The 19,956-nt window shown below is 38.5% G+C and overlaps 1 protein-coding gene across 3 annotated transcripts in view; it reads right to left on the bottom strand.

Moving 5' to 3' along the window:
• The window catches only part of LYRM4 (LYR motif containing 4), a 94,168-nt gene that overhangs the window by 34,995 nt on the left and 39,217 nt on the right, over positions 1-19,956 (bottom strand). For 2 of the 3 annotated variants that reach the window (XR_011724381.1, XR_011724382.1), the window contains one exon: positions 18,999-19,111. The exons of the other annotated variant lie outside the window; for it this stretch is intronic. The gene's annotated coding sequence lies outside the window, so the exon portion shown is untranslated. The remainder of the gene's footprint in view (positions 1-18,998; positions 19,112-19,956) is intronic. 3 annotated transcript variants of the gene reach the window in all.

Raw genomic sequence — 19,956 nt, 5'->3', positions numbered from 1 at the left:
TATTTTTCTTCGCATAGCTTTCTAGCTGAGATGCAGACACCCAGCTTGCTAGAATCCAAGCAGCAGGCACTTGGTCCTGCAAGACTCAGGAGCTGAAGACCTGGTAGATGTGCGTGCTGAATTCCAGGCTGAATAAAGATGGAAGGTAGGAGTTTAGCTGCACCCCTGAAGCAGCATAAGTCCTGGAGGTTTATTGACCCACCCAGCATCTCTGGTCTTGACAAAATATGCAATGCTGCTGGTTGCACGACATGAAACATGCCTGAGCCACTTGCTAATGCTGTGGAGTTCAAGAAGACAGACTCTCCATCCCTGCTCCTCCAGAAGCTTATTGCTCAGTCTCAAGCACTTCCAGTGGGAATGGGCTGCACAATGGGTTTTCCTCTTTTTTTGACTACCCAGAAAATGTGGACACTGCTAGTGAAATTAAATTATAACCTAATTATTTAAAAATGGAACAATGTATAATGTCAGTTATGAATACCGGAAAGCACATACTGAGGAGAGGAAAGGTACATTGAAAATTGACAAGTGAATCAACACAAAAACTACAAGCAGCACTTACAAGGTAAATCCCTTATCCAGAATCAAATTACAAAAAGTTGCTAGACAATGACACACAGAATCTGCTAGAATTTGACACTCATAAACCAGCAACATTGCAGTTACAGACTGCCAGTAAACCTGTAAAGCATCAGCTTCAATACTGCCCAAAAGGCAGCAACTTAAAACACTGCAGTATCTCCCATGGATCTGCTCTTTAAAAAAAAATCAAAGCCACCGATTTGCAAATGCAACACAGGTGTTGCAACTAAAGGGAAAAAAGCAAAGGCTTGTTTGAAGCTTGTACCAGTTAGCAAATAGGAATCTAATTCCCCAGGATAATTTGAATAAATATATATGTTTTTTGCAAGGGCATCCTAACTGTTGTAGAAAATTACTTCAAACCGGAGAATGAACAGACATATTCTTGAAGAATGAGTAACAGTTAAGCAAGTCTTTTCATAAGAAAGTGCCTCAACAGGTATACTGACACTACCAAGTGTGTGTGTAAGGCATCCAGGCCAAACTGGTGATGATGCTTTCAGACATATCTAAAAATACTACAAGTTTGCCACTTGCTGAGATAAATGACAGTAAGTGAAAGAGATGATAGAGCTTTTCAGGTACAATAATTCTGAAAAACAGATTAACATCTCTCAACACGTTGCTTATTTAACATTCCAAAGAATCAACATGCAAGTGTCCTTTGGAGCAATGTAAAATTTAAAAACTGTGTTTCAGCTTAGCTTACTACAACCACTACTCTCAGACTCCTAAGACTACTTGAGAAAACTGCCTACTCACATATACATCCATTAGAAACAGACTGAAATTCTCACCAAATATGAGTAAGCCTTTGACTCAAACTCAGCATCTTGTTTACACGAGGCCTATACAGAGGCAGAAACATACAAAGCTTTCCAGAAGCCCTTATTTTTCTTTCTCCTAGTATGCTCTTCATAAAACAAGGAACACACAATGCATTCATCCAGACTGAGGAAAACCACAGAATTTTTGTCCTAGGAGGTACAAGGCGCAGCCTTAGCTCAGTTTATTTCTAGTTACCAAGGTCTCATCATGCAGCTGCTGGAACTGAAACTTGCCAAATATAATATATAAATGGAGTTGTAGCTGCATGGCCAAGATTCCAGTGCACTCGTGGGCAAAAATAACAGCAGTACAGCTTAGCTGGAATAGCCCACAGGGAAACCTTTTATAGGACAAATAAGAACAGTTAGCAGTGGCTCCTACTAAACCATGAATTCACAGATACACACATTCGTTTTTAGAAAGGATGGACTTTTCGGGTCTTGTTCTACAGACTAAGGAGGGAAAAAGGTAGAAGCTAAATCCTGTTCTTGCTGAATCCATTAGCAAAGTTCCCATATGTTTTAGGTGGGGTCAAATTTTGTTTATGTGGTAATTTTTAATTTGAGAGAGAAATTTTTTTTCAGAAAAGACATAATTCAAACTGAACTATTTTGGATTACCTAGAAGCTGCTTCTGCTCAGAACAAACTGTCTGCCCCAGCAGATCCATGTATTCAGAAAATAAGCTTAATTGGAGAGACCAAATTAATATGGAAATTTTCAGATTTATAAGCTTACCTATTCACATCTGTTTACTTCTCTGCCACTGAAGAATGAGAAAATACACCTACAAACCAAACAGACACTACCAAACTGTACCAATAAAAGGGGGGTTTAAGAGGAAGATAGAGGCTTGTAAATGGTAGATTAATCAATAAGACTGCAGTTCTTCACACAGACTGAAGATCAATAAATGACCCTGTATTATTCCAGTGGTGCTTGTAAAGGATTTTATTAGGATTCCAGAGAAGATGTGATTAAAGGGCCAGTAACTGCCACACACTGTGACAGAGCCATGCTTTTTAGCTCTGCAGCCAAAAAAAATACAGAGTTTTGCCTCTTTTCTTGCAGCAATGTAAGAAGCATTCATCACCATAACGATACCTTTGCTAATCATATGTACTATGCCCTAGACACAGTCTTGGTCAAAGCATTGTACCGCCCAGAGTCCTCCTAAGTTTTGTAAAAAGTTTCAAAGGTTCACTAACTATGAAAAGTTGCATTTAAGCTGGCTCTGTATTACAATGTGTCATGATAAGTAGGTCCCACTGTGATCTTCTGATTACATATAAAAATTGTCATTTTCATATACTGTCAGCATGATACCGACACCTTATTCTTGTGATAACTCTAAGACTGATAAGACTGAATTTTGACAACAGTGGACAGAAACCAACAGCTATGCTACTGCTTTGTGACTGTGCTGAGTTGGCAGAAGTAGAACAGAGGCCACTGAGAATCTGCATCTTCTTTACTCACGATGAATCCATTTCATGGCTGCAGAAAAGCTCATCTATACTTGGCAAGGACTCCACTTTAGAAAAAAAAGGTAGAAGTATCAGTGTTTTAGTGGACATTACAGAAAAGTTACTTCCCAAGTGAATCTGACGCATTAAAAACACCTCTTTAACTGCTGCCTAATGATTTCTGCAGATGTGAAAGGGAATATTTTACTGCTATTTTCAGCCATCTGTGCTGACTTTTCTTTCAGCTCAGGTTTGCCAAAACTGTAATAAAAGACCCTGTGCTTTATGGCATCACATGCTTATTAGAGTCAATACACCAATTAAACATATCACAGATATCACAGGAACTAACTGCTGAACTCACACTGGCAGAAGCACAATTCAGTTGTGCGTAGGGCTTAATAATTAGCAGGCTCTAGTTATCTTCTTATTCTACTTAAAGGTTTTTCTCAGTAATAAAGGGAATTGAGAAGGAAGCTTACTTAGAAGTAATAACTTGACATTAATGCTCAGAAGGCCACCACTAATTCCTTGTTAGACCACAGCACTCTTGTCGCTGGGGACAAGTTAAATCCTTTTGAGTGCATCTGCACTGAGGTTTTACTTTGGACGTGCAGCAAACTTGTAAAGTGAATTTCTTCATCCTCCATGCTTTGCTCCACATCATGGCCCAGCAATTCAGACTGAACGGGCTGGATTCTGCTCTGACTAAACCACCTGGGAGTTCTCCAGAACTGTGCTGAGTGTGTGCTCCAGCAATAACTGAACATCAAGGCACCAGGACTGGACAAGAGTTAGTCCACAGTGACAGGCAAAATGTAAAGCATATACAATGCAGACATCAGGTTCTTTACATAAATTGTTTTGCCTTACTGATACATTTCTACAGATCTGCTCTATGCATTAAAGCAGACCCTGTCTCAATATTTTCAGCTCATAGAATCATAGAATTGGCTGGGTTGGAAGGGACCTCAGAGATCATCAAGTCCAACCCTTGATCCACTCCCGCTGCAGTTACCAGACCATGGCACTGAGTGCCACATCCAGTCTCTTTTTAAATATCTCCAGGGATGGAGAATCCACCACTTCCCGGGGCAGCCCATTCCAATGCTTGATCACCCTCTCCGTAAAGAAATTCTTTTTAATGTCCAACCTAAACCTCCCCTGGCACAACTTGAGACCGTGCCCTCTTGTCTTGCTGAGAGTTGCCTGGGAAAAGAGACCAACCCCCCCCTGGCTACCCCCTCCTTTCAGGGAGTTGTAGAGAGTGATGAGGTCTCCCCTGAGCCTCCTCTTCTCCAGGCTGAACAGCCCCAGCTCCCTCAGCCTCTCCTCATAGGATCTGTGCTTGAGTCCCTTCACCAGCCTGGTTGCCCTCCTTTGGACCTGCTCCAGGACCTTGATATCCTTCCTAAACTGAGGGGCCCAGAACTGGACACAGGACTCAAGCTGTGGCCTCACCAGCGCTGAGTACAGGGGCAGAATCACTTCCTTGGACCTGCTGGCCACACTGTTCCTGATACAGGCCAGGATGCTGTTGGCCTTCTTGGCTACCTGGGCACACTATTGGCTCATGTTCAGCTTCCTGTCAATCCAGACTCCCAGGTCCCTTTCTGCCTGGCTGCTCTCAGCCACTCTGTGCCCAGCCTGGAGCTCCCCACGGGGTTGTTGTGGCCAAAGTGCAGGACCCGGCACTTGGCCTTGTTGAACCTCAAGAGAGCTCCCCAGCAAGGCTTGATCTTTCGGGGATGGTGGTGATTGAGCCCACGCTTAACTGGTGGTCATGCTGCTTGTATCAACCTCAGCAGGTCCTTCTATCAGCACCTCTTATTCCTTTTTTATTAGGATAAATACTTTCCTGACCATGCAGCCAGCAAAGCAGCTTTTTAATAGACACAAAAAAGAAAATTGGTGAGGTGAGTGAATGACACCTCTGCTCTTCCACAATGATAAAATAAATTACTATTGAGCTGGATCAGCTTTGTTGATCTAGATCACTGTTTTGGCTTAACAAATTGACATGCTATCACAAAAAAACAACCAACCAACCAACCATCCAACCAAAAAACAAAAAAACCCCCCACCAAAACGAACAAACAAAAAAACAAAAAACCAAAACAAACAAAAAAAAGGTGAGCAGGTACCTTTTTGACACTGAAAACATATTAACCAAACTATGACCTGAAGAACAGACCTCAAAGTGCTACAAAACTTTCCAAAACAGATGGACAAGTTACATTTATAATACTTAAAATATTTGTTCTGCTCACATACAGGCTATTTTTATTACCAGCACAAATATCAGGGGCACAATACACAAACTGGAAGTTCAGAGTGAAAAGCAACAGTTCAACAAGAAGTGCTTTTGGAAAGAATCACAAAACCTTGTAGAGGTCTCTCTTTGGAACAGGTCCTTGTGATTGAAAATTATTACTCTCTATTAATAATTAAGGCTGTCAACTCTTATTTTACTTAGTGATATACTACTATTGCCCTCACCAATTGAGCAAAAATAGTAATATGTAAACTAAATTAGGGAAAAGTTAGAAAGCAAATATCTTTATGCAGAAAAGCAGTATTATCTGAGGTAGTGCACCCAAATTTATTTGCATACATGATTAGAGAAAGGCTGCTACAAACTGGCAGGTCTAAAGAAGGCTAACTCACAGGTAGCAGCAATGAGACTGCCAAATTATTCACTGCAGAGGAAAAGCATTACTTAGAAGGAAAAGACTATACGGTATATATGGAAAATAAAGTCATATGTTCTTCTCCTTTGAAGGAATGGCAGCTAAAACCAGAACTAATACACACAGCTGAAAGGCAAATCTGTATGATGCAAGTGTCACACAGAAATGGTGTATTTAATTGCTTTGGTAGATGGTATGTGATGAGCTGCAATGGTGCTGAGGAAGTCTGAAGTTTCCCTTGCAATTCCCTGGATAAGATGTATTTGGTTTTTTTTTCTTACTGCCTCGGGGCAATCAGTTTCACCACACAAACTGTCACTGAGGACTTTTCCCAAAGCTAATTTACAAGATGCTTTTTACACATCCATTCCCAGGGAGCATTTCTATCACAACATGTGGCCTGACAACTCTAAGTACACATCATCTGAGTGGCATAAAAAGCTCTAACCTTTCAGCTAAGGTACAGCAACCAACTGCACCCACGCTTCTAGTCTACTGTGATGAAAACTGAAGTAAGCTTACTTAGGGACCTATAGTTTTTATATGCAGCAGGAACTTTCAGCAGAAGGATCTGTTTCACCAAACTTAGCTCAGCTGCTCTCCTCTGTCCATGATCTCCGGGCTCTTTGACAGCTGCACCTCTCATTCAACACAGCCACAAAGTTTAAGTATGTGTAGAGGGCTGCATGTAACTAAGATAAAACTACCAAAGATGAAGAAAGAAACAATTCACAGCAAATGAAATGGAAGACAACATCTCTATTAAGTGACACGGTTCAAATGTGCCAGTCCATCAAAAATCAATTAAATCAAGGTAAAGATCTATGCTTTCAGAAAGTGTTTACTCAATGTGGAAAAGTTAAGACTAAAGCAATAATTTTAGGTTCAGCAGACTGTGATCTATGGTAATTCAGCTATTGGCTTCAAGGGGCAGATTAAAAACAAATTTTACACAATATTCCAATACTTATGTTAATATAATTGACAAAAAATATATTTTGACAGTTAAGTAAATTGAAACATTGCATATTAAATATGCAGCTATCTCCTTTCAACTACAGTCCTGTTGAGAATAATCAGCATGAGAAGAAAATCTGAGTGCTACAAGAAAGGTTTCTAATGATTTAATATCACTTATTTCAAGTCAGTCCTGGCAGGATTATTACTCAGAAGCACTGGAAACCACTTGCCTGTTGTTACCTTTAAACTCTGAAATGACCCTGAAGCTGTCCCTACTTGTGTGGTTTGAATCATATCTATACAGCAGCGCAGTCTACACTGGGCTCCCTCTCTGTCACCAGACTCTGCCAGGAGCTGCTTTTAAGTGACAGATACTCTGGTCTGGGGGCTGCCTAGATGCCTGCATTGGGAAACCAACCTCCTGTTTCTCTAAGGTGGTACTGCTTTTACCAGCACAACTGCTGCAAGATGCTCTTTGCATACCTTTGATTAAACTCCAGTTGGGTCTTGCAGAAGCTAAGTGATCCACAGCTTTCAAAAATTAGTGGCTGCCCTTGGAAGTATGTTTTATCATATTACTTACCATCACTGTCACTCAAAAAAAAGCCTCTTCCTGCATTTCCTCCTCACTGCTTTGCTCCTGCTGACACCAAAATCTGTACAGCTGTTTGGTGATGAGCGTGGGAAAGCACTCAGGTTAACAACCAACACACCCCTGGAATGTGACTGGAAAAAACTGCTTCCTGGCCAGCCTGATCCCCCTTCCTATGTACCAATCCAACTACTACTCCAGGGACCAGACAGGACTGTTGTTTCCAGAGGCAAAGCCAACTTCAGAGTTTTTCAACTACAGACTACTGGTTACAGTCTACTCCCAAAGAAATGCTTCTTGGGTTTGAAACACATTCCCTGCATTTTCTTCCCTGAGCTGCTGAGTAACATCACAGGTACATCTCAGTCAGGTGGCTAATTCATCTCTCTGAAGTGTTTGAGTTTCTGGCTCGAGGGCCAACAAAATTCTTTGGAATACCTCAATATCAAATCTATTACCCGAGATCTCATTTTTAATTGTGTTTAAACTGCAAGATGGAAAAAAAATGGACCAAAAGGAACAGTTTTAAGCTATCGAGCAAGCAATTAAAGCAACAGTCACACTACCAAGTAAATTGCTTCTACTTCAACAAAGATGCTTTTTAGGAAAAAAATGGCAGCAGTTACATCCAAAGTACAGACAGCATGTTCTACAAACATCAATAAGGAATGCAAAATTTGTATCCTTGGTGGCATCTGTCTGTTTTACAATAGCAGGAGCTTTTTCATTTTTCAGTATACTGTGTACTATTTTGCATCAAACATATTTATTAGAACAGCAACAGCTATCTTCTATGTGTCTTACCTGATAAAAAGCACTACTGTGTAACAACATTAGATCCTTGCTGTGCATTTTTGCAGGGGTTTCTTCAAATCACTACAAGCCATTAACCTTTCACTTCAGGTAAGTAATGAACAGTGACTTTTCCAATAAAGGAAATCAGCTGTGTTACCAATGGCAGCTCCACTTCTAAAATCTATGCACCAACACCCTGTGCATGCACTTGTCATTTTTTTTTTTTTTAAATCAATTCTGGTATGAAATAAGAAAGGTTCCCTTTGGCTTCACCTTGAGCTGATAATGAACAAACCCTTAGCGAAGCCTGCTCCCAAGGAAGTCTTTCTTAATAGCACTGAATAAGAATAAAATGAAATTTCACTTAGGAAGCAAGATGTATTGCTTCCTGCTTTCCTTCACCAGGGTATCTTGCAATTGGACCAGTGCTAATTGGACACTTCAGCAGAACAATTTAAATTAAAAAGGAAAAAATGAGACTCCAATTTCCCTTGGTTTCCGACAGTGTCATTGACCAACACCGATACGCTGAACTGCAAAATCAACACGGGACCTTAATTACACTGGAGGAAAGTGCAGGAAAAGCTTTGTGAGGTTCTCTTATTAATTTTACTTATGTACTACATGAACATACATTTTCTAGCAGAAACACAAAAGTGCTTCCTATAGAACTTGCTCTGCTTTGTTGTCTTGTGCAACAGTAGCAGCTACCACAGGCTGAAAACTGTCTCAGCAACATTAGTGTGATTCTGTATTTGTAACAAATCAGGTATAAAATGGGTTAAAATTTTCTGCCTGACATCAGGGCGTATCATTTACAAAGGAAGTGGTAAAAGCTGACAGATTCAGGACAGCAAGCTAGAAGAGACATAATTAAAATGTAGGCTATTTCTTAGGCTAATTTGGAACAACTTGCATTTGTCTGTGTTTTGTTTATAGATACTGGTGGTCAAAACCATGTATATAATATAAAGGCCCAGAAAATCTTCTAAGTTGAGGGAATGCAGTAACAATGAATACTAATTTTTCCTTTCCCACCCTGTTTCATTCTATCCATTAATTCATCCTTAACCCCTGTGCCCTTAAGTATTCTCTTCCTTTCATCATTTCTCCCATTAACAGGGCTTCCTCCTCTCCAAAAGCAGCAGCTGTGAACTACTTACTTTTAGCACTGAATTTCCAAAAGGAGCTTCCTGCATGAAGCAGGCACACACCAGCCTGTCTCAGCAGAACATATAAGAGCTTAGGAGAGATGATGGAGAACAAAGGATAGCTAAGAGAGGCTCTGCCTTGCATCTTATAATTCTGGCTTTCCCTCTGCACTTTTTGTATGGCAAAACCACTAAAAAGGGTGCACTGAAAAAGTGCATCCTACTACTTCCTTAATTTAATTCCATATATTGGCATTCAAAATCAGATTTTACTTACGAATTTAAAGGTAGGTTTGATTTCATGTTAATAGGATGATAACCTTTAATTTTCTACAAAAGACTTGCGATATTTTTGTGGCAGAAATATATAGTCACATAATGCTTTGATGCATTTTATTAAACTTCATTCATACTTCCTTAATATTCTGCATGCAGCAACTAGAAACCAGCAAACTGCTGATGGAATGCATTTTTAAAGTCTCAAAGTGCCTCAAATACCAGCTCAGTAAAGACTTCGGAAAAAAAAGATAATTAAAAAGCCCCAAGAGACCAGAGAGACTGCTATTCTCATCTGGTATGGAAAGATGGATTCAGAAGAGACTTGATTCTAGCAGTATAAAATCCACAATCCCAGAAAGCTCCTGTTTTCTGTCTCCCCCCCATAGAATAAAATAGATAATATCAACATGTAAAAACAATGTTAAAAATGCATAACCAGAGATACAAAAAATGACTTGACATTTATCTGCAGAATTAAACAGGGCTCAGAGCACATTTTATATTTTTAGACCATCATATAAATATAATTAATTTAGTTTCCATCAATCACTTCTGCATAAACATGAAAGAAACAGTTCCCACAGTGAATCTCAGGATTCCACATTAATCATTGCTCTGACTGATCATTTAATTACAGCAAGAATCAAATACATCGGACTATTTCCCCAAAATTGTTCTGCATTCTCTCCAGAATTTTCTGCCATGTTCTGTGTTTTTATGAGACTCCTTGCTCCCTACTAACATTTAGGGAACCTGTGCCTTCAAAATACTATATGCATACATATTTCTGCTTTTCAAACTGCCTGGTAACTATATACACAGGCTATTTCCCCTCCCCAACTCCTCCGAAGTGGTTTGCAGGAAAAAATTATAGAAATATGATAATGTTGAAATATTTGCATAAGGAAGATTTTGAAGTGTCCTCAATTTTCTTCTTTTGTATGTTTAATTCATCACCTTACAACTCAGTATGAAGATGGTGACCGGGCTACCCTTAACTATAATAGCAGCTTGAACACATCATAGCTTGTCCCAGAAGTATCTTTAGCAAGGTACTTTGAGGGGATTTTTAAAAAAATCCACTGCAACAGGCGTATTAGCTATTCCTATAATTAACCTATGTATTTGAAAAATAAAGTATCCTGCCCAGCCTTTCTTTGTCACTTAATTTAAATAAAAGCAGAAGTCACCTATAAAAATATAGACAGTGAATATAAAGCAGAGGGCAACTATAAACTTATACTGAAAATTTTTGTAGTAACCTTATTACTTCACTATTACGAGCAAAGCATAGTACCAAACATACATGGGGTACCTTTTGAGAATTCTAATTTTCAATTTAGTATTTTTGCTACTGTCATGACAATATCAACTAATACCATGTAATCTCATACTAAAGAGAATGAAGAGTAAGTCAATGTCTTGCAAGTCAATTGTTCTTTGTGTGAAGTTTGTTTTAGTGCTAAATATACAATATCAAAGAAGAAGAAAAACCTCTTAATGCACTGGCACGTCTTTAACAAAAGAGATTGCTCTGCCTGGGAGTTTTTTAAAAAACTACATATAAATACTGAATACTGTCCTTAGGGTATAATGCCATGAAATGAAACTTTATGGCTTTCTCTTTTTATGTGACAGTGGTGTTAGAATAATTTGTTGTTATCCAGAAGAGAACTGCATGAGGGTGTGTTTTATATTACAGATTGTCCAGTAATAATTAGTTCATGTCTTTCTCTTAGGCTACTTCTCTGCCTACTTCCTTGACTCTCAGGGGTACCTTTGCAGACTGAAACCATTAAGTAATTACATAGCAGTGACTGACAGAGTGCCATTAAACAAGCAGTTTAATTTGTTCAGGGTGTTTTGGTTGGATTGCTCAGCTGTAATGATCCTCTTGATGTAATATTCCAGTTCCTAAAAACCACAACTCACTGCCACAGCAGCAGCACTTCTATGCCAATAAGATGACCATCAGCATAAAGAATTCTCCATTAATTTACCTTCAGAAACAATCACATTTCACCACATCAGATCTCCCAATTTGTTCCCATTCAGGATTGACACATATTTTGTTTCACTCTACAGAAATCTTATAGCATTGGTTGCCAAAAGACAAAATGTGAGGCTTTTCCTCAGATATCATTAAGGGTTAATACAACTCCATTGCAGAAGGTGAAGATGACTTAAATCTAGTTGAATGTATTCACTGAGATATGATGTATTCAAATTTTGTTCATAATAATGAAAAAGTGGGGTAGGATTGGAGATTTTATTGAAAACTGCTGTTTACTTCTAGGCACACTCTATAAAGTAGAACGTCACTGTTACTACATGCAAAAGCTGCAGGAGATGCTCTAAGCAAAACTGAGAACTAAAATCAGCAGATGCAGGCCTAGCAATCTGCAAAGTAAGACACAAATGTTCTTGCAGTACTATGGAAACAAATGCACACACCTTCTAAAAACCAAAAGCAAATGACACAAATATTTGTGCAGAGAAAGTGATGCTACTTCTGGAAGGACCACTGGGAATATACGTGGTAGTGGCAGCAGACACTGCAAGATCAATTCCTGTGGTGTAATAACTATAAACCACTTGCACTTCTATTAAAAAATTAGGCAATCAATAGCTCAGTGTTGCCAATAGTTTCAACTAATTCCGGATTACAGCAATAAGCAGACAGCTGGTGAAGGAATACACAGCTCTCCCCATTCTTTAAAGCATCTTCCAACCAAAAGGGTGATGCAACAGCTGGGGCATCGTTAGGAATACCTCGCTGTATGGACATGATCCATGTGACACTCATCCCACAGGAGATTATAAATAAAACAGAATTTTCTTATACATGCATCACCATAAGATCAGCAAGGACTGCAGATTCACTAAAAAACCACTATAACCTATCCTATTTTCTTATTCTTTGTCTATGTTCCTTATCCCACATCAAAGCTTTCTGAAAGGGTATGCATGACTAGCCAACTTTCCTATGTACTTGAACAAACAGTTATGCTTTCTATATATACAAGAACAGTATTTTGCTTCTTTACATAAGTGCAAAAACAGAGTCAAAGAGATCATTCAGGGAATAGCACAATGTGAATGAGACTGCCCTCAAACCCAATTTTAGAAGACAAAAGCAAGGCTGTGATTACTTGTTTCACATAGTGAGAACAACACATTCTTCTTCACATTCTCCTCTACGCATTTAGTTTGGAATAACATTTTTTGTTCCCACTTCAGACTTTAACTGCTTCCTAGGTGACAGATAAATGGTGTGCTTTGGGGAAAGGAGCTTTACATCAGGCTGGCTCAGCCAACTTTGCCCTTCCCTGCCTGGTTATATTTACAGCCACACCTTACATTACAGGGTCTTGAACAAGCATGAAGTGCCTGCAAAAATGCTGCTGATTCAGAACCCTCCACCTGCGGTGGGACAACTTGTTACACCCACTTCAAACAGGGTTAGGTGGCCATGAAAGACATACAGCAGGGTAGCTGTAAACCTCTGTTATATAATTCTTGTTTTGGCTTTGGGAACTAGCTATTTCCTTTTCTTTTTTTTTTTTTTTTTTTTTTTTTTTAATTTAAAAGAACAAGATACTAAAAAGCCAAAAGCTCCTAGCTCACCCACAAGAAGACATTCATATAATATGTAGTATGATTACTCACTTGAGTCAACCATAATGTTCCAACATGTCCTTCCCATACAGAAACATCATCTATACTACACACTTCATAACAGAGCATAATCATTGAGAGGAATTTTTCATTCAGCATTAAGAGAAATGTGACCAAGATAAAAAAGCAAGCCATGAAATTCTGATGCCCCTTCCTTAGCTGGGTACTGGAAAAATGCTGCAGCTTCCAGGGACACCACTCTTCCACCTAAATACTACATTGTAAAGGTACGAATCACACACAGAATCACAAAATTGTTCTGTCTGGAAAAGACTTTGAAGATCATGAAATCCAAACATTAAATGGTGATTGATGCTTCTCACTACCTTAAAAGATTGTGGAGTGAGGCTGCAATCACAAGTTTCTGTGATGGAGCAAGTAAAAGTGACACAGGGTGCTTGAGGTCACTCTGGCAAAAGGAAGATGAATGTCCAGATGCTGCACCTGCTGCACTTAAGAGTCATGGGACTGAAGTAATACTGAATGTAGAGCATGTTACTGTCTCTTTTCACTCCTCATCATAAGCAGACACCTTCTGCTCTGCTACAGATATCTAGAGTTACATGGGATTTAAGAAATGGTCTCTAACTATTTATGCTGAATGGATTATCTCCCCTACACAGTATAAGCAGCTGAATTCCTGCACAGTGCAGATGCTAAATGCTTGCTGAAAACTAAAACAACCAGACCAAAGAATAAAGGGTTACCTTACCAGCTCAAATACCTGCTGCTGTTAAAATTACCAGTGTGGTATATTATGTTTGATTCTCTCAGTGGGAAACCGAAGATCTGAATAAGTAAAGAAGAAAGCAAAACCATGCAAGGAATAAGAAGCCAAAACAAGGCTGGGGATGTTAAGTCTGCAGTGAGGATCTAAAGTTTTTACTGTTTCACCTCTGAGTTTGGGGGCAATGGAGTACTTTTAAAAATACCAGACATGTGCAGTTTAAATAGCTATTTATAATTTTTTTAAAACAAAACAAAATCCATTCTCATAACAAATCATACGGGTACAGTATTCTATTAATTTCATTACAATCATACTGTGAAATGAGACACTTCTCAAAATATCTGAAAATAATATTCACACATTATATGAAATGTGCAGCACTTGGCTTTTTGGATTAACAGATGTAAAATAATTTCAGATGCACCTACTTATAAAAAATTTACTTCTCTTAAAAAGTATGTATAAATAATGCAACCCTTCAGAGAATTAACATTTACTTTCTTAGTTGAATGAACTAGCTGAAATATCTGGAAAATCTAGCCCTTTGAAGGGATGACCAATTTCAATATATGACTGAAAAGTATGCAACAGGTTCTCTAAGGAACAGAAGAATGAGGGTGGGCTACGTTAACATTTTTTTAAACGTAGATCACATCTCTATGATCATCAAAGAGAGATAAACAATCTTTTTCTTTCTCGTAACTTGCCCTACATGCATTTTCAGTGGGTGACCTGAGGAAGTAGCTTAAATGAAAGAGGAATCTTGGGAGTTTTCAGGCGAACAGCACCTACAGGACAAATATGCTAAATTACACACACAGCTCTGTGATGCTGTAGAAGTTTCATGCCTGTGACCTCTGGACAGAACCTGTGCAAAGATCAGATATTCCCAGCAAGCAGCAAGGTGATCTTCCCTGACACAAGCAGCAGAGAAAAGACTCATGTTGGGCCCCAGGGAGGAAGGGAAGAAGTCATTGTAGGCCACAAGTCACACATATGGAGAGGGACTTCTGGAAGGGGACTGCATTGTGAGCACTGACAGAGAAGTGATCTGTGAAATGAAAACAAATGGAGGAAACTGCTGCAGCTGCTAGGGCAGACCAACATTCTGTGCACTGATGGCATGAGGGATTGCACAAAGGAGGACAGACCTACAGAAGTGCAATGTCCTCCATCTCCACCTCCTGTAGGCATGGCAGCTATTCAGCACCAGCTGGAAGGAACAAAATGGGAGAACAGTTCTCACAGATGGAAGAAAGGAACGAGATCTTGTGGTGTTCTTTGGTCTGCTCATCATGCTCTAAGTGAGCTCAAAGAGTGACAAGATCTCTGGTCTTTGAATTTCCTTACTAGAACTAACTCAGCTTGGGTAAGATCTCAATTTGCCTCTAGGCTTACAAAGCTCATAAGGCAACCTGCAGGGCCATGAAGTCTCAAAGCAATGCCTGGAAGGAAAAAGCCATCCTTAGGATCCATCTCAGAAGACCAAGACTTACTACAGCACAGGAGGATGCAAGGTGACTTAAGAAAACACCAGCCCTGTCATCTTGGTAACCTGAATGAACATGTCTGAGAATCAGCCTGCAGGAGGTACCTCTGGCCGGAGAGGCATTTGAGCAGAGACCTGACGTCATATACACAGCTGGAGTGAGAGAATTGTTCTTCACCTACAAGAAATGGCTGAAAAGCAACAGAAACTGAAAGATCACAGGAGAAAAATCAAAGCAGAATAAAAACAGGAGCCCTTTCTGCTTTCAAGCCCTACCTCCAACCCAAGGTACTTGAACTAAAATGCTCATGATAGAAGCTTTGCTTTGTATCAGCTCCATCTATTTATTAGTATGGTTACCAATAAGAAACAAGACTTTGCTACTGAGTATTTCTCATGGATGACTGCACTTTTAATACTACATATAACAGAACATCTAGAAATTTTGTAATGACCACAACAAACATTTTATGTAAAAAAAATAGAGTAAAAACCAGTCATTCAAAATGCCTGTAACTCTGCTAACATCCTCCTGCACAGATATACTACCACAACGTATCTATGAGAAAGTTTCAAGCTTGGAATAAAATAACATCTATGGGAGAAAATAATTGGAGAAAGATGTACTCCTGTTTTTTTCCTCCTTCACTGCCTTGGATGTACACATTGTCAGGTCTTCAAGCCTTGTGTAATTACTTTGTGCAGAGGAATTCTCTAAGTATTTGTGCGTGCATGGGACAGTGGGAATGCATGGTGAAATTTGGTAGCTACACAAGGAAGTTAATGGCATTTTTAAAATACAGAACTATTACTCAGATTCTACTGTTTCAATTTTTCATTCCTTAAAATTCAGTAAATCCAATACCAAACAATTGATCAGTTCTGTATCTGATTCAATTTGACCAATTGACAATTCAGTATTTGACCAATGACAAGAAGAATGACATGGGATGGCATTATCAAGAAGCCCCACACAGTGCAATATATTTTTTCTTTGCTACTGGGGGAGAAAAATAAAACAGAATTGTCTAGCAAAGGCAGAGCCCTCGGAGTAGAAATTTGAGGATGCCATTACTGCACTGGTTACCTGTGTGAGGGCTGCATAGATCTGCTGCTTTTTAACTCCCCCATGTGGTCAAGCGAGTTTTTAAGTTTGTAAGTCCATCCTAGGTTCCCCCCTCTCTATAGCATCCTCCACAGAGTTAGATGAAAAGGCTAGTAGTGGACTAGGAAAAATTCAAACCTGAACAAAAATTCATTAAGGGGATAGAAAGCACAAGAAACACCTGGTCTCAAAAATCACTCAGTTGCTCCACATAGCCCCTATAGCTCCCTATAGCCCCCTAAATTTAGTTCCTAACTCCCAGCATACAAGTGACTAAACTACAGCGTGAAATAGTACCTATGTTTGACAGTTTACAAGTGGGTTTAATCACCTTAGTACAGATTTACTAATGATTTATAATCCAATTTATCTTGGAAATAACCAATATTTCAAGTACCTGACACCAGAGGTATCTGAACTAGTATAATCTCATTGCAATTAAGAGCCTCAGACCACTCAATTGCAATCTGTCACTACTTCCCAAATAGCATTTGTTACAGTTATTTTTTTTAATGTCTCCTGTAAGTTACAGTAAATAACCAGATAGTCTTCACATACATACATAGTCACATGTAGACATACATAGTCATATGTATGTCTAAAAGGTGACGAAAAGGCTATGAGAAAAAAAAAGAGAAATCCTTACTGTTGAGATATACTCTGTGTTACAAGCATTAATGGGGCTTTAGGACAGTTTAGGAAGGATATAAATGACTGTCCTCCACTTTGCTCTTTTGTTCAATCATTAAAGTTTACTTAATATTCATGAAAAATACTTTATATCCCTGGAAGCTAAAGGCCTCTCTTTATTAACAGAACAATTACACCTCTGGCTGTATCATAAATTACCTACATTGTCAGGACAACATACTTAAAACCTTATCTGGAGGAACAATCTAGCTATAAGAGATTTGTTTTCATGCCTAATAATTACTAAAAATGCTTTTCTGTTTATTTAAGTTATAAAGAGTCCTCTTTATTTATAGTTGTCAAATGTTACCAGTACCACTAGGAAATCTTTCAAAGTCAGTATAAAATTTGAAACAGGGAATTTCCACTGGTGTTTGTGCTTACTGCTCACACACACTGAATTTCCCACGAGATATATATGCAATTTTGTGATTGATCTTCCCAAAGAAAGGTCTAGCTGGAGGCAGCTGGCTTGGGCTGGGAAAAAGCAGTCACCAAACAGGCATCTTTCTCATTATGACAGGCACGGGTGGCATTGAAGGTGATATTAAAACACTTTTCTTGCCTTGTCAAAGCTGTCCCTGCAACCCAATGAAACATGCACAGCTTTCCACAAATTGAAGTTCAAAAGTACATCTTAACTTCTACTTCCACTGGAAAAAAAAATACCAACAACCAAGCAGAGTTTTGTGGAAATGTCTTAATGAATTATAGCTTTGGCTTCAGGTGGAACCTTACGAATCCACTGCTGTTTTATGCTCACAATTATATTTTTTCTTTCTTACGGTAAATGCTGGATTCTACAACAGCATAGACTAAGAAGCTGTTTTAGTCAAATTCCCATTCTTACCCTGCAAAAGTGTTCAGAAAAATTTATTATGTTGATTGAAATAACAGTGCTTATTCCCAAAGCAGTATCTTCTCCCATGAAGTAAGAGAAAGATCTTACCAAGAAACAACAGGAGAAAACAGTAAAGACCCATAAATAAAAACATTCTTTTGATTTAAAAAAAGATTTAAAATATTTTGATCTTAAGAAATAAGGCTAAAAAAAATAAGCTTAAAATCTAAAAGCAGACACAGAAATCTCTCCTAAGTACTACTTAACTGTTTGTTTCTACACCAAAAATGATCTGTAGCACGTACACCAGAGAGTAGTGATATGGTTACTTTTTAAGAGACAGCAATGGAAAATACAGGTTTGACAGCACATACCGTGACCAAATTAAACATTGCTTTTCTGCTTTGCATAATTTACATATACAGAATTTGCTTTATAAACAATATTGGCATTTGGAATTTGTTTATCTAGCAACAAAAATATGCAACATCACTTCTGCACAAGTAAGCTCTATGAGTATCTACACATTATCTTTAGTTTGCTGTACTGGCTGTCTTAAAGTTGCTTTGTAACCAGCTGCTATGGAGAAGAACTGAGTGCACAGGTCAAAGACCAAAACCAAAAATGAAGTCCTTAATGCACAAGTGTTAAGAGCAGCTTTTAGTTTTGTCAACTAAATGTGTCACTGATGACAGTTGCTAGTATGGTAGTAGAAAATAGTGTTAGCAATTTGGGTTTGAAGTGATTTCCAACCTATGTCAACTGCCCTGAAAAAACAAATTTGACAAGCAATGGTCAAATACGAAGGAGATCAACCCTTGGATTTTATTTTGTTCCTGCTGGGTAAGAGTTGTCCTCTGTGTTTGTCCTTTCGACACAAAGACAGACCTAATTCTTAACCAGCTGCATGCCCCAGTGTGCACTGTACACAGGATTTCATGTCAGCCATAGAACAAATGCTGGGCCAGGGAAGCATCTGCACAAACAAGTAAGGTGGGTAAGTGGCTTTTCAATATTATTATATTGCGCATTTCTCCTATGTAAGTTTTGCAACATATCTGTATACAAACTGTGTACAACTTAAAAACTGTGCAATATAATAAAGAAAAATGCCACTTACCTGACTTTTCTTAATATGTTCTACAAGAATTCAGTCTCACTAGCATGCTAAATATAGGGATGTCATAGAAGAGCACAGAGTCAGTCTTTTGACAACGAAGAATGTCATGTAGCCTAAAAAGAAATTACAAAGGGTTTTTGCTTCTCTAGAGGAAAAAACAGACTATAATAATTTTTCTGTGAAGCTATAAGGTAAATGTTTTTCCAATGAAACAGAAGATATTTCTGCCATTTTCTGCCACTCTTTCACATGTGTTTCTGCCACTCCACACACCATTTCTATATTCCTTCGAAAGAGATTCTCTAATTTTTCCTAAATTATTTTCCTAAGTGTGATTTCTCTGCTGATAAATAAAGATACCTCCAATACATTCATCACTTTCTAGATCTATTTAAACCATGTTCAGTGACAGGAACAAGAATAAGAAAGTTGAAGGAATTTCATAGCCAGACACAAAAAATTAGGTGTCAGTAACCAAATTAAATGTTTCTAAAACTACAGAAGATTTACTGCATTTTTATAACACTGTTCAAGTATTCAGATAGGCTCATTTAGCAAGAATAAGAAAACCCCTGTTTTTAGATACTGAAGGCCTGAAGATGTCTTGACACTGCATGATAACTAAAATTAATGAAAACATTACTTATAAAGGGCAGGGTAGGGAAAAAACCCAAAATAAACAACCCTACCAAAAGCAAACTAAGCCCATACCAAATTCCAGAAGACTGAATTGCAGAGTGCTATCAACAAAATTTACACATATTTTGCTTAAAATATCCAAACCTCACTAGCCCTTTACATACACACAATACAAATTTACTGAAATACTGAAATCCAAGATCCTTCTAGTGCAATGAAAGATGAATGGTGGGAAAATTTAGGTTCAGTTATCTGCAGAATTATAACATACTTTGCATACTCAATATGTTATCTGACTAGACAGATAAGTAATGGCCAA

The sequence above is a fragment of the Heliangelus exortis genome, chromosome 2 (genome assembly GCF_036169615.1).
Source record: "Heliangelus exortis chromosome 2, bHelExo1.hap1, whole genome shotgun sequence".
Taxonomy (NCBI): Eukaryota; Metazoa; Chordata; class Aves; order Apodiformes; family Trochilidae; genus Heliangelus; species Heliangelus exortis.
The sequence above is the reverse complement of the archived record's forward strand: the minus strand, read 5'-3'. Positions and strand labels throughout refer to the sequence as shown.